This window comes from Dromiciops gliroides, chromosome 1 (genome assembly GCF_019393635.1).
Source record: "Dromiciops gliroides isolate mDroGli1 chromosome 1, mDroGli1.pri, whole genome shotgun sequence".
Taxonomy (NCBI): Eukaryota; Metazoa; Chordata; class Mammalia; order Microbiotheria; family Microbiotheriidae; genus Dromiciops; species Dromiciops gliroides.
In genome coordinates this window covers 168,379,156-168,392,721 of record NC_057861.1, presented here as the reverse complement: position 1 = coordinate 168,392,721, position 13,566 = coordinate 168,379,156, and the positions used below count along the sequence as shown (strand labels likewise).

The 13,566-nt window shown below is 36.7% G+C and overlaps 1 protein-coding gene across 1 annotated transcript in view; it reads right to left on the bottom strand.

Annotated features, from left to right (window-relative positions):
- BMP6 (bone morphogenetic protein 6) overlaps window positions 1-13,566 on the bottom strand; it is a 219,385-nt gene that overhangs the window by 130,580 nt on the left and 75,239 nt on the right. The gene's annotated exons all lie outside the window — the stretch shown is intronic.

The window sequence follows — 13,566 nt, the reverse complement described above, 5'->3', positions numbered from 1 at the left end:
TCCTCTCTCCTCAGCTCTGCTTCCTGGCTTCCTTTAAGTCTCAGCTAAAACCTCACCTTCATCAATATGCTTTTCTCTATCTCCCTTGATGATCTGGCTTCCTTCTGAGATTATTTCTGAATTTATCCTCATACATATCTTGTTTGTACATGGTAAACTACCCTTCCATTAGACTGTGGTCTAATATGAGCTCTTTGAGACCAGGAACTGTCTTTTGCCTTTTTTCTGTATCCCTAGCACCCAGTACAATGCATAGTACATGGTAGGTGCTTAACAAATTTCTGCCTGTTGTTGCATCAGCACAAATCAATGACCACTGAGAAAAATCACTTCAAAAAACATTGTCTACTAATATTGGTAGCAATAGCAACATCCTTGCTATTGTGCATACAACTTCATCAAAATAACTTTTGTCTATATATCCTATCTGAAGAGACCGAAGCTGATTGTCAACTTTCACTTGTTTTTTGAGTCCTAATTCTGTTGCTGTGTGCCCTCACACAAACTACTAAATGCCTCTGATCCTCAGTTTCCTTATCTGTAAAATGGGGGTGATAAGAATACCTGTAGTGACTCACAGGGTTGTGAGGAAACTTATCCATCAATCACAAAGTTCTATACAAATGTGAGTCATAAATGACAAGTCATTCTCACCTCTCCATTAAAGAAAGACCTCTAGTAGGTGACACATAGATAGAGTAGTTCTAGTACTCAAAACACTTAAAAATATGTGAAGTTAGATGAGTATAGAAATTCCCTCCACTAAAGTGACTTACAATTCCTCTGCCTTAGTTGGCAGGACTTTTTTAGTTGTGATTTCCCACTCTCCTACAAAAAAAAAAAATCCCTTCTCATGATAGCCTCCTCTGAACTTAGATTACTCCTTGGATAATCATCCCTTATGGGCCCCATCCTTGAAGTCTTTAAAACTTCGTAGGACTTATAAGAGGACAGTCTGCAGTGGTATAAGTCTTAAAGAATGGAGAACCATTTCTATGCCATGATGAGGCATCTGAATATGAATTCCCTGAAGGGCAATATATACTTGAAAGTAATAAAGTTATATTGCTTTAAAAAGTGTTATGTAATTCAGACTAGCATTTATTTAGGAACAAGTCTAAATTAGTGAGGTTTACCACATACTTCAAATCATTAATATTAAGAGAAATGTAAATTTAGAAAACACTAAAGTTTTACCTCACACCCATAAAAGTAGCAAGGTTGATAAAAAAAGTAGAAACACTCAATATTAGAAGTGCTGCAAAAAATAGGCACATTAATACATTGTTTGTGGAATTCCAGACATAGTAGAAAATCATTTGGAATTATGTGAGAAAGGGATATGATCTAAATTGTTAATATCCTTCAAACACAGTCATCCCACTATTAGACATAAACCTCAAGAAGATCAAAGAGAGAAAGAAAGGTTCCACAAATACCAAACTATTTCACATCAATGCTTTCTGTAGTAGAAAAATGGCTAGAAACAGAGGTGTCCATCAGCTGGCAATTGCCAAATAACATATGGTTTATAGATGTAGCATGATATTATTTTTCTCAAAGAAACTATATTGTGACAAATGCAGAGAAACTTGGGAAGATTTATATGATCAAATGAAGAGTGAAGGAAGTAGTAGCAGGAGTACATTATATATAAATTTAAATGAAAACAACATGAAAAGGTAACCAACTTCTGATTAGTTATAATGCATGGTCTTATTCTAGAGAACAGATGACAAAACATGCCTCCCTCATGTCAACAGTGCTTATGTAGCTATGCACATGCTATCAGATGTAGTCACTGTATTGGTTGGTTTTGTTTTGTTATAAGGTTCTTCAAAAGTAAAGAAGAAGAATATCAGCAAATGAGTGGCATATAAAAGAAAGTATCAGTAGAAGTTTGAAAATAAAATAATATTAAGATTTTACTCTATTTGGCTTTAGAATATAATCAAACACATACACAATCACCCTTTGTGTGTCTGGGACTTATGTCCTGAAGGTAGTATTGGGACCTGGATGAGTAGCAAAAAGATAACTGGAAAGGAATTGAGTCCAAATGTATAACTCATAAAACAGTTATTCCATATGATGTATAATCAAGCATTGAGTGAAGTGATTTTTAAATGAATTATGCTGACACACAGTGTTTAAAGCTCACTGAGTGGAATGATCTGTTCTCTCCCTTCTGCCTCTTATAGAATTCTAGCCAAATTTTGGCATCCAAGTCCTCAGAAGCTAGGGGAGCTGAAAGTTCACATGCTTTATGTTGGAAATTACGAGTAACTGCATGGATTTATTCAGCTTTTAAGATATTGACCAATTAAAACAGTGCATGAGAGAGTAAGGGCTATATAGTAATAATCAAAATGATGTAATGAGATGATCCAATTTCTCAAAGCCTGCCAGGAGGAGGGCTGATTACTGCATGCTATTAAACCATGGGTTCCTAGTTTTCTCAAGTTATGCATCACATTGGTTTCTAGCCACAGAATCTGTGAAATATTGGATCTGAAAGTCACCACTGGTCCCAGGAGCAATTTATCTGGACTTGGGCCAGGACTGAATATAACACACTTTGGATTTAAGGCCAATGTTCAATCTTAATCCCTATGTAGTTCATTTCCCAATCTGATATTCTGGGTGATGTGAAAAAGAAATGTATAAATTTTACTTCAGAGTAGTGACATTACATAAAACAGAGATGTTGCTTTGCCACAAGTATTCACCACTGTGATGGAGGAGTTCCAGTGCAGAGTACATGCTGAGTACCTGAGAATGATGAGTTGCTCCAGATGCTTGTTTGGGTATGACTACCCATGACACTGCAGGGTCTCCTAGAATAAATCTGAAATCATTCAAAGGAGTCTGACCTATCCATCCACACAGGAAATACTGAATGGATGAAGAATGCTTATTGCCCAGATTTCAACATCTTTCTGAAATGGACACCTTTTAGATCTTGTCTAAGAATGTATATCTGGGATAGATGATACAGATAAACAACAGGAAAAGCCCAGAGTTGAAAAGGAGAGCAAACTGAATTATTTTTTGGAAAATTGCAGCCAAAATCCTCCAAATAATGCCACAGGAATATTGCAAAATACTTCTGTTCACCCCAAGCTTCCCATAGCAGCAAGGACTCATCTTTTCAATACAAACATTTTACCAGCTTTGCCTGGCAGCAAGAACTAGACCACCATAGATTTAAAAGAACCAAAGATGAGCATTAGAAAGGTGACAACAAAAAAGTTCATGTTGAGTGTGAGTATACTGCAACATGTAACCAATGAGGGAGTCTAAAGGAGAACAGGAGTAAAGGATGTCATCAAAGACTTGAATGACAGAAAAAGAGGATGAGCTGATCTCATGATAAGAACAAAGGATGCTGGATGGCCAGAGTGGTACACTGGTACCCTTGTAATGTCAGGAGAAAGTAAGGGTGGCTTTCAGCACATAGCATGGAGCTGTGATGGTAAATTGTTTTAATAGAATATAGATGAGAGTTTCAGGATGGTCAGGCATGTATGGGTTGTGATCTATATTGGAAAGAATTCCAAAACTGAAATAGATTATAGCTTCACTTAAAAGTATTCAGTTGGCTACTTTGTGCCTTCAGATTATAAATTAGAACTATGTTGAAAAAAGATATATAAGCAAATTTCACTTTGAATAAAAACAGTTTGAATTTATGTATTTCCTTAATTGCTTGAGAATTTAATTTGTATATCCAGGACTGACCCTAGACAAAATTGTGAGTTCTCTCTTCAGCACATATAGTTTCACTCTTCTTAACTGTTTTGTAAAAAAAAAAAAAAAAAAAAAATAGCAACAGGGGCAGCTAGGTGGCGCAGTGGATAAAGCACCAGCCCTGGATTCAGGAGGACCTGAGTTCAAATCCAGCCTCGGGCACTTGACACTTACTAGCTGTATGACCCTGGGCAAGTCACTTAACCCTCATTGCTCTGCAAAAATAAATAAATGATAGATAAATAGATAAAATATCTTTTAAAAAATAAATAAAAGTCTAGGAGACTTGAAAGATCGTGGTCTTATTAAAGCAATTCTAGAAGTTAGGAAGAAAGGTAGGTTTAGGGGAGAAAATAATAAGATTAGACATGTTGAGGTTTGCCTTCTTGTGGACAATCCATGTAGAAATACCCAATATGTATTTGAAAATAAGGGACTAGGACTTAAAGAAGATAGAAATATGTATCTATATAAATAAATAACTGAAGCCAGGGAAATAGATGAAATCACCACTGAAAATAGAATATATGGATAAGAAGAGGGGAGGGAAGGGGAAGAGAAAGGAAGGGAAGGGGAGGGATGGGAAGGACTAATGACAAAACTATGGAGGATGCCCACATTAGATGAGGAGTTAGCAAAAGCAACAGAGAAAGAACATTTGAGGAAGTAGAAAGAGAACTAGACTTTTTTGTCATAGAATCCAAGGAAGGAAAGGGATATTAAGAAAGACAGAGTGATTCATGGTGTCAAATGTTTTAGAGGTATCAAGGAAGCCCCCAAAACATTAGATGAATTCAACAATATGGAGATCATTGGAAATAACTGTTCAATAGAATGGTAGAAAGAAGGTAGATAACAAGACATTGAGAAGAAATAATTCTATCCCCAAAGGAGGAAAATGAACAAACTGATATGTTCTTCTTCACTGTCTATATTTCTCAAGGGCACTGTGATAGAAAAAGTTAAAACAAGTCATATAAGTTATAACATATCCACAGATGAATATCCTGACTTAGGTAAAGGGCTAGGTGGAATCTAAAATAAAATTTCAAATGACACTGAAGCTTCCAAAAGTTTGCCTCAATCCATCTTTTTATTTCTAATAAAATCCAGATCTAAGAGATGTACCAAACAACTTCCTGGTAAAGGATGAATTGGTGGAGTGTGCAGTCCTTTATGGTGGAATGTTCCAAAAGCTTGGAGAAAAAGAACTCCTAGGTGCACTTGTGAGTACCACCTAATGGTAACAGTGGCGTGATGAAATGCCTCCCTCTGCCAAGTGGTTAGTCTGTAACTACCTCTAAGCATCCACTCTGCTTCTCACCTAAAAACATAATTTATAAACATCAAATTGCCAAGGTCCATTGGTAAACTTAATTTAACCTTTTTCATTCAAAGAAAACTTAGTCACTAAGGATTAAAATATATCATTACTCAGAAAATTAGCTCCCTGGCTTATTATATGCCAAGAGAAAATTGAAGTAACCATGCACACAGTTCTCTCAGAGTGCTACATTCTGGATTTGTAACAGCATATGTTTTGTATGGAGAGGAGTGGGGGGGATGCCCACACTAGATTTATTTTCTAGTCTGAAAAGTTAGGGACACATTAAATAGAGCATACATTTAAAAACAAGCAACCACCTGAAATTTCCAGTGTGTCATCTCTAGAAAGATTATGACGATGTATATTTGTTGTAGTTACTGCAAAGTTTCCAATTGCTTTCCCAAATATTCTTCTTTATGGATTTGTTAGCCAGTATTGAACAATATTTTATTTTTTATTTTGTAAGCATATTTATAATCTCTGACAATAAAAGGAGCCCTCTTTATCAATGACGGCTTATTTGAAAGATAATCTTTATTCCAAAATCAGATACTTTGTATTGGTCACTAGAGTTTTAAAACCTAGGGGAAAATATTCTATATGACACTGTCTATGATTCTAAAGTTGCAGCTCCATGGTTTAGTGGAAAATTGAGGAAAAAATACAGACTAATTGGGATACGTGCAACTAAGGCAAAAGTACATTGTTGAAGGGGTTTTACTTGATTTATTTTTACAATTGTGTTACTCTTTCACTTCTTTTTAATACTGTGAACATAGCTTCAGAGTTCCAGCTTAAATAAATAGGCTAGTAATAGGACAATAAAACAAATTCTTGATCTAATGAAAATAAAACCTAAATGTTCATTATTAATCATATATATATTCTCAAGAAATAATTTCTTTAAGGATGAGAGAAAAATAAAAGAGAGAAAAAAGCTCCCTTATTTATTATACAAACACTTCCAATTCTAGGGTCCATCACAATCAAGTCATTCAATAAAACCTACACAAATTTGGAAGTGATCCTTGTGCTTCTCATAACCTGCCCTATGCCAAACCCCTTTCTAGTTTTTTTTTATATATTACAGCCCCTCACATACTCTTCAATCCAGTGACACCGATTTCATTGTTGTTCCTCAAATAAGATACTCTAACTCCCTATTCTAGGCATCTTCACTGCCTGTCCAGATACCTAGAATGTTCTCCCTCCTCATCTGCCTCCTGGTTTCTCTGAATTCTCTGAGGAAACTACAGAAATCCTTTCCTTATCTCTCCTAATTCTAATGCTTTCCCTCTGTTAATTATTTCCTATTTTATCCTGTATACAGCTTATTTATTTACCCCAGTAGATTGTGAGCTTTTCCAAGGCAGAGACTATCAGTTCCTTCTTTTTTAAAAATTGTTTTTGGGTTTTTTTGGTTTTGTTTGCAAGGCAATGAGGGTTAAGTGACTTGCCCAGGGTCACATAGTAAGTGTCAAGTGTCTGAGGCTGGATTTGAACTCAGGTCCTCCTGAATCCAGGGCCAGTGCTTTATCCACTGCACCACCTAGCTGCCCCCATCAGTTCCCTTTTCCTGTATCCCTGGTGCTTAACACAATACCTAGCATATAGCAGGTGCTTAATAAACGCTTATTGGCAGACTAACTGTTACTTCATTGACTATGTGATCTCATCACTGTGAGCATCTTTTAAATTGCTACATGTTGCAACCCATCCACACATCATCCTGTGCTATTCTTGCTCATGTCCTATTGGACTTTCATAGAAGATGTACCCAAGGGACTAGAAACTGTATTATAGTTAATTCTCATCATTTGCTGTGTGACACTGAAGATGTCACTTAACTTTTCAGTGCTATATGCAACTTTCTAAGACTGTAAATTGCAAAGAAGTGTTTCCACCCTAATTTGTTCAGTCAGATCTCTTTTTCTATGAACTGATTGCCCACTTCATTTTCTGGTCATATATGTATTTGATAATTCTTTTACACTGCTTCTCCTAAACAAACATCTTTTAGCAATATACTGCAACCTATTTATACACACCATACATATTCTCATTGCTCTTGGGATCATCTGTAGTTTTGATTGTTCTGAGACCACGGTTTCTCATGATTTTTTAGTCATATAGAATCAGTGGGGGAATATTTGGTATTTAAAAGACAGGCTTTTGTGGATAGAGCACTGGCACTGGAGTCAGGAGGACCTGAGTTCAAATCCGACCTCAGATACTTGATGCTTACTAGCTGTGTGACCTTGGGCAAGTCACTTAACCCTCATTGCCCAACCAAAAAACAAAAACAAACAAACAAAAAAGACAGGCTTTTGTGGCAGGGAAGTACAATCATTGAAAGTTCTGCGCAATTTCTTGAAAGCAATCCATTCTATTTTTCTTTCCAAATCAATTCCAGGAACCAACTTTAACAATAAGAAATTTTACCTGATACCCATAAAGTTATATAATTAAAATGCTCAGAATATATCAAAAGGAACCATAGTTTACACAAAAATACTAACAAGATTCTAGAGTGAATTAATTAATTAGTTAATTAAGAAGTTATGTCTTAAATGTATAGATAATATATATAGATAATACTATACATATGTATATATACATATATATAGTTCTGTCTTTAAAATATAGATAATACTTTTTGTGGTAGCCAAGAATTATTGGTTCAAACACTAAAAAGTCCTCCTGCTATGTATAATAAGTCACTCTCCTTTTCTGCCCTACAAACACCTCCGCAACATTATAATTACACAGAATTCCATTTTATTGTTGTTTTAGTTTACATTGTTGTTCTCATTGTGCCTTGCTTTCTTAGCTCTGCTTTGGACAGCTGGGTGGCACTGCAGCGGATAGAATGTGAGGCCTGGAGTCAGGAAGACTAATCTTCGATGGTTCACATCTGGCCTCAGACACTTAGTAGCTGTGTGACCCTGGACAAGTCACTTAACCCTCTTGGCCTCAATTTTTTAATCTGTAAAATGAGCAGAACAAGGAAATGGCAAACCACTCCAATATCTCTGCCAAGAAAACCCCAAATGGGGTCATGTAGAGTCAGGCATGACCGAACAACAATAACAGTTCTGCTAATTACATTCTACATGAGCTCACAGAAGTCTTCCTCCATTTTCTGAATTTTCCTAATTAGTTGTTTCTTTCTTTTTTGCAGAGCAATGAGGGTTAAGTGACTTGCCCAGAGTCACACAACTATAAGTGTCAAATGTCTGAGGCCAGATTTGAACTCAGGTCCTCCTGAATCCAGGGCCAGTGTTTTATCTACTGTGCCACCTAGCTGCCCCTAATTAGTTGTTTTTTTAGAGAGCAACAATATTCCACCATGCTCATGTACCACAGTGTGTCTCCCCATTCTCCAGGTGATAAGTATCCACTTTGCTTACCCCTACTCCTGGCTGTTACTTAAATAAGTTTAAATCATGGCCTTTGAGGCAAAATTTTACAGAGCTTTCTCTTCCAGTCCACTGATCCAGAAATGTATTCTCCAAGCACTGTAGATATAGAGGTCAGAAAATTCCCAAGTAACACCAAGGCTATTGGAACAACACACAGAAGTAACTATCCTATTCTTTACAGGTTCATGCTCATGCTGAGCTTTCCCCTTCTGCTGTTTTCCAGCAGTACACAGCTTTCACATATTGTTCAAAATGATTTCCAAAAGTGCATCCTTACCTTATAGATTTGTCAAAAATAGTATTCAACCTTTAAAGATAGGATATTTAAAAGCATAGTTTCCTCCAGTTCATCCCCAGTATATTAGTAACACAAGGTTCATTTAGCCAGGAATGAGGACAACAAACCCTATCAGCCTGGAACCCAACCTGACAATTCCGGAGCAGAGAGGAACATTTTGAAGGGGAAATAGAAGGCTGTGTTTCATTTGTCTCTCATGAGCCTACTGGTCAATTTCAAAGTGGTTTTAATTCATGCCAAGAGAGATCTGTGTCAACTCATCAGCAAGAAGGAAAGACTGCCCCACAAGGAAATGAAAAGGAGTGAATCTGTAAGATTCTAGGGAAGAAGGGTTGTTATTACTATGACAAAAATAATGACCCTTTGGAAGCAGTTTGGAAATTCCTAAAATTTGTAAACCAGTCTGCAGTATTAACTAAAGCTAGAGCATTCTATTCCAACGTCACATATAGATACTGTTAAACTCTCGCCTTATCATCTCAGAGCCCAAACAGTCAATGTTTAGAAAGGGTGGTCAAGCACCACACTGCACAAACTGGTATCTTGGTTTGTTCACGTGAACTGTTCCCCACTCAAAGTAAGGGGCCTTACAAATTCCTCTTGAAGAAAGATTGTTCACAGCCTGCAACAATTCGTCTGTCAAAAAAGTACATGAATGGGAAAAATCCAACATCAGAGCCAAGGACTGTGTTGCAACTGTCTTGAGATTTTTGATAACTAGCCAAACACGCCTTTATGGATTGCTTTTCCTTTCTTGGCTTAATAGTATCTCATCTCTAAACATTTGATAACTTTTTTAAGAGATGCAACTTCATCTCAGAGACATTCACAGTTTAGGTTTTCAAAGAAAAATGCACATGTGTATTCAACCAGGATGGTGTGCATCAGCATGTATTTAACATGACAGCATGCCGATCAAAGGACTGTTATATTACTGAGAGTCAATATCCAGCTATTCAGGAACTGAGGACTTGGGTCTTTTGCTTCTTTCCCATGGTGCCTATCAACTAGCTATTTCACTGCTCTTTGACACCTAAACCAAAGGGAACAAAAAGGTGAATTTCAAATTAACCAACTTTCTTTCTTGTTAACATCTCTGGGAAAAGTCTAGTGTAAGAGGATATAAAGGCTATTGCCTCAAGTGAGGTTTGGGGATTGTCTGAGAATTTCAGTTATCTACAGTTAGCCTGTCCCCAAGAGTCTCAGATAGGCTGTACTTTAAATATCCAAAATGAGACAAATTATAATATTATGACTCTCCTCCCTCCCTCCTTTCTAAGGGAAGCTGGACTGGGTTCCTGGTGTGAGACTTTTCTGTCTGGTGCTCAGACTGAACAGTTGTCAATGAATGCTTTTCCATCTCTTCTGTGGGCTGCTTTATGAAATGCTAGATATGTCAGGCTTTTCACTAGGGGCTGACAGTCCTGAGGTTGATTGAATCTGCAGGATTCTGACACGCCACACACACACACACACACACACACACACTCTTCCCGGCTCATAGGGACAGCAACCTGCTAAATCAATAGACCTTACTGTAGTAACAGGTGCTGGTTGTGAGCATGTCACTGTATGGTATGCAAGGGCTTTTACTGAGGAAACAATTGCCAAGGCTGGGAGCTGAAAGGCTTCCTGAGGGATTTGATTAAAAAAAGGAAAAACAGACTGAAGAAGGGAAGAGCAGCTGTTTGGAAATAAACTGTAAAAACATCTGTAGTGCACAATCAACCTTCTCTTAAGTACAATCATGAAGAATTTTGAAAGGACATGGCCTTTCATGAAGAAGTTTCAACCAAGTAGCAAATACCACTTATAAGAAACCAAAGCTTTTTTCTAAGGACAGAAATAGGTTGCATGGGCACTTGTGTAAATATGAGGGAAAATAATAATTCTGTTTACACCCAAACCACTGGATATATTTTCCACTCAGAGCAAATCATGCACTGGAAAAACAAAATTTAGAAATAACTAATAAAGTCATGTCCTTTTGTCATCTGCAATATGCTAATGAACTTGTCCTTCACCTTCCTTGGACTCAAATCTCCAGTCTCACTGGGCACTGCTCTCCCTCTACTGGAAAAGATGAGTTTCTACTGAGTAGACTTTCAGATTGCACTATGGTGCATTAGTTGATAGAAGAGCAAGGACACATTTTAAGTTTATTCAGCTTCATTTGCATCACTGCAATAGAATTCAGACTTTTTAAAAAATCAAAGTTCAAGGGTCTAAGTGGCTCAATTTATTTTTCAGTAACTAAGTTACCAGAAACTCGTAGCGTGGCTGTATTTATTTTCTGAAGGAGGCTCCAAGTTGGCAGAGGGGTCCTTGGAAGTACATATTTCTTCACGTTCTCTTGATCTCAGTGTGTGGAGATTCGCTTAACAGCTGTTTTATGTACAAGTGTTTTTTCAGGCACGTCTTCCCCCACCATAAACAGATTTTTTAAAGGAAAAAGAAGTCTGTAAGACACAACAAACTGCTAAACTTCTCGTTGCTCTTCAGTCAACAGGCAGAGATGGTCAGAGTCTGAAAGATCATTATGTGGCTTGGTTTCTATGTATTTTGTAGACAACAAAAAGAGAGGTTTTGAAGAGTACAAAAAAGGTTCCCTTACTTTGGTGCACCAGGTAAGGAGGCAATTCCTAACCCACAGCTCTCAAATGAAGATATTGGTTATGAAATGCTATGAGAAATTCCAACTCATTTGCTGACTGACCTTCCTGGTCCTTCAAACACCAAAAAGTGAATCTCCCTCTGACTTTTAGAAATAGCAAACACAATGTCCCAGTAAATGAAACCAGTCTACATCTCTTCCTGTTGCATATACTTATTAGTAAATGCCATTTTTGAATTTCCTTTAGTATCTCCCATCCTAAAAGAGGCAAATACCCTAAATATCTTGTTTTGTCATTGGTTGTCTCTAAAGAAGAAACATATTATTCATCAGATTTCATAGATAGAGAAAATGATTCTCAACAAAATTCAGTCATAAGCTTAAGGTCATAAATCAATCAAGCAATACAGAATGGAGTAAGACCTTGGAGTCCTAACTCCTCATCCCTCCCCTTTCCATAACTGATTAGTAGCCAAGTCCTGTTAATTCTACCCCCACAACATTTCTTGCATTCTTCCCCTTTTCTTCATGTACACAGCCACAGACCTAGTTCAGACCCTCACCCTCTTCTTGCCTGGATTATTTCAATGGTCTTTTAAAAGGTGCCCCTGCCTGTAGTATTTTCCTTTACAAATAGTCTTTCACTTAGCTGCCAACATAATTTTCTAAAGGTAAATTTCACTTTCATGTTAAAAAAACTTCAGTGATTCCCTATTCCTTAGAATAAAATGTAAGCTCCTTGGCTTGTCATTTGACACCCTCTACAATGTGGGTTCAAAGTCTCTGACATTGTCATGCCAAAAAGAAGTCACTTAACCATTCAGCATCCCAGGCAACACTAAAATTATAAGTTATAGGTAATTTGTTTTAGTGGAAGGAATTTCCTCACTCCAATAAAATAATGGGCCTAGACAAAAAGGAGGGAGGGAACTGCTTTCATTGAAAGGTTGATGTGAGGATCAAATGAAAAAATAGATATGAAGCTCCTATAATACTTTAAAAAATTAAATAAATGCCAACTCTCATTATTATTATCTCTCTTTTATAAATATCATTGTTATTGTTTCTCCTTATAATCTCATGCCTTTATATTCTTTATATATATATATATATATATATATATATATATATATATATATATATATATATATATATTAGAAAATAACCAGAAAGTACCAGGTATGATGAACACTAAACATACACAAATTAAAACAACAATTTTTTTATAGACATAAAGTGACTTATTACTGATGTGGTAGTTATTTCAAAATCAGTGTCTGTGAAGTCACACAATTAATTACTTAGAGCAAATTTTTAAATCAATATTATTTCATTTCAATTCAACAAGCATCTTATTTAACATCTAAAATGTCTTTAGATTTAATGTGCAATGCATAATGTAAGATGAGGGGAATAAAAACGATCATATAAAAACATTTCCTGTGCCCTGTACTAAAGGAGTTTACATTCTAGTAAAATCAAATTAGAAGGAAGGATAAAAGATGAGGGGGGAAATACTACTTCTTCAGTCATGACTGGCTCTTCATGGCCCCATTTTGGGTTTTCTTGGCAAAGATACTAGAGTGGTTTGCCATTTCCTTCTCAAGCTCTTTTTACAGATGGGGAAATGGAGGCAAACAGAGTTAAGTGACTTGCCCAAGGTCACACAGCTAGTAAGAGTCTGAGGCCAGATTTGAACTCAGAAAGATGAGTCTCCCTGAATCTAAGGCCAGCACTCTATCCACTGTACTACCCAGGTGCCCCTAAAATTGCCTGCAAAAACTTTAAGTTGACCTATTCAAACGAGCCATAGATGCTAAAAATGGAAGATGAAAGAGATATTGACATTTGTGATCACTGTTTCCTTCAAAATTTCCCAATGTAAATCGGTCAGCACAACAAGGAGGCCAAAATATCCAGAAACCACCTTAGGCAAGAATGTTTGATTTCCATGCTTAGCAGAAACACACAAGTAGCCAAAGAAAACACCAATTTAGAAGACAAACACAGAAGGATGGCAAAAGATTATGAGTGGTATTGCCTCATAAACACCAAAAAACTAATGAAAGCAAAAACAAGTCTGTAGAAAACTTGGTATGAAGCCCAAGGAATTGACATCAGCAGTGAAGCATTCAAAGATGAAAATGAAAGCAGG